Raw genomic sequence first — 2,474 nt, 5'->3', positions numbered from 1 at the left:
AACTTTATTTTTGGTCTGTGAGTGTTGGCAGTTCCACGTTGGAGGCTTCTGCAGTGCCCTTCCTGGGCTGTATGTGAGAAATAAAGAAACTTATGGGACTCACCACTGTGTCTCTCTCAAGCCCTGAGATTTCCAGGTATGAGCCTTCTTTCTCTTTCCACCTTTCAGAATTGTCTTCTTCTTGTTTTGTTAAGTCCACATGTTTTTAGTTATAAGAATGAAGAACTGGGATAACCGTGGTTACTGCGTATTGGTGAACCAGACTATGTTTTTAATTTGTGTCTGCAGAATGGGTTTGTAACTTACAAAAACAAAAACAAAAAATACTGATGGATTTTACCTGGGTTGAGGAAAAAGAACATGTAGGTTGTATGCCTAAAGTCGTAGAAGAGGGATTACAGTGGGGGCAGAAGAGATATGATGAATAAGTGACTATGAAAGAGCAACTTTAGTTGCCATGCCCATTTTTTTTTTCTCATGAATTACCCAAAATGCCAGTGTTTCTAAATGCTCAGGTTTTGAACCCTGGCCCATTAAGTATTTTCTGGTCATTTTGACAATACTGCATTGCTATGTATTAGAAACTTTTCTTAATCTTTTTCCTCTTTGGAAGAAGTTATAGACAAGTACCTTTAATTTCAGTTTCTGCAGGTAACCCATCTTACAGTCTTGCATACCAAAATATACCTTCCCTTAATTGAAAAATGATAAACATCTTAACTCATTTTTATTAAGAAACTTGAAAGGTGAAGTTCTTTCTGTAATAGTGAGCAATACTTTTAAAATCTTTTTATTATCCAATTTTCTTTTCCAAGTCCAACTAATACATAATATCATGATACTGTCTCCTATCTCTCTTCTCAACTTCTCCAGTACTCAGTCTCTGCCAGCTCTCTGTTCCTTCCTTTTTTCCCTTCATATTTTTTCTCTCTTTTTCCAAACTGACCCTTTGATCTTTCTAGTTTAAGTCAATCAAGCCAGTTTTGAGGTCCTTGCAAGTCCCACACTTTCCAATCCTAATCCATTATGCATCATTATATAACAAGACCTTCAATTTAGCTAACAAAGGAGATTTATTTCTAGTTGTCAAACCGAGGGCTAACAATGTGAAATACACTCTGTGTTATTTCTTTTCCCTTATCAAATTGGAAAAGTACGTTTTTGTTTTGTTTTAAGAATTGGAGACTATTAGCCATGGTGAGGCATGAACATGTAAATCAAATAGAAGAAGGCATATTTGTTACCTGAGGCAATTAAACTAGCATGACTGTGGAAATAATCAGATTGCCAAATTCATGTTACAAAAGATCATCCATTTAATCAATATCAGGGACTTAACCACTGTTTTCAAAAAGTGATAGAGCATCTGATGTTTTGATACTATTTGATGAAACAATGATCCCAACAAATTTTTCAAGTTTTTAGAAAAAGTCTTATGTAAGATTAAAAAAAAAAAATCTTTCTAGTCTCATCAACTTGGAGATATATTACCTGAATTTTCTAGTGAAGACTGGAATGATTTAATGTTTATGGTAGTTTGTGTGGCTTTATATAGCAGTAGTAGAAAATTTGGCTGAATTGTAAATTGTGGCTGTCTAATATCACACTCCACATTTCAAAATGTTGTAATTGATAGAATGTTAAAATTTTGTTCATAAGGCAAGGTATCAATCTTTAATTCACAAAATCTCTTTATGCTGTTCTTTTTGAAGGAAGGACCTATAAAAATAAAAGCAGAGTCAAACTGTAGTATTCTCATTTAAAGGCATAGTGCTTTAAGGAAGGCATCATTTTTTAAAAGGGGAGAAATTTAGCAAATTGTTTTCTATAAGTCGTAGGAGTAATTACTTTCTGAGATAACTATAGATAGAAAAATCATAGTTTATTATGGTTATCTTAGAAAAACTATCTCCTTAGAATTGTTTAAAATGTAGAAATCTTAAATGTGAAACAGCAAATGCTTATTGTGACTTTTCTGGGTAGTAAATAAATCTTGAAATTTGGCATCAGTTTATTTTTATGTTATTTGTACTTATTACTTCTTTCATATTCCACTCTTCATAAGTAAAATAGAGATAATATTTAACTCATATGTGCTTGTGGGACATAAAAATGATTAAAATGCATAAAATGTAATAATTTTAATAACCTTTTATAAAAATACTTATACGTTAAGCTATTTGTCTTCATTATACCCTTCAAAGTATAACAAGAAACTGAGATTGAGAATTGTTAAATAATATTCCTAAAATTACAAGTGACTGTCAGAGGCAAGATTTAAATATATGTCCTATAAGTTCTTGCCAAACAGTGACTCCGTTACTCAGTCTTCTTATAGCAAATTTAATACATCTCATCACTTTAATGATGCATCTGTTAAATATGGTTGCAACATACCTTAGCAGTTGGACCTGAACTTATAGTTCTTTCTGCATCTTACATTCTCTGTGCAACTTCTTATGCCATTTATTGTT

The sequence above is a fragment of the Mandrillus leucophaeus genome, unplaced genomic scaffold, assembly GCF_000951045.1.
Source record: "Mandrillus leucophaeus isolate KB7577 unplaced genomic scaffold, Mleu.le_1.0 Scaffold579, whole genome shotgun sequence".
Lineage (NCBI taxonomy): Eukaryota > Metazoa > Chordata > Mammalia > Primates > Cercopithecidae > Mandrillus > Mandrillus leucophaeus.
The sequence above is the reverse complement of the archived record's forward strand: the minus strand, read 5'-3'. Positions refer to the sequence as shown.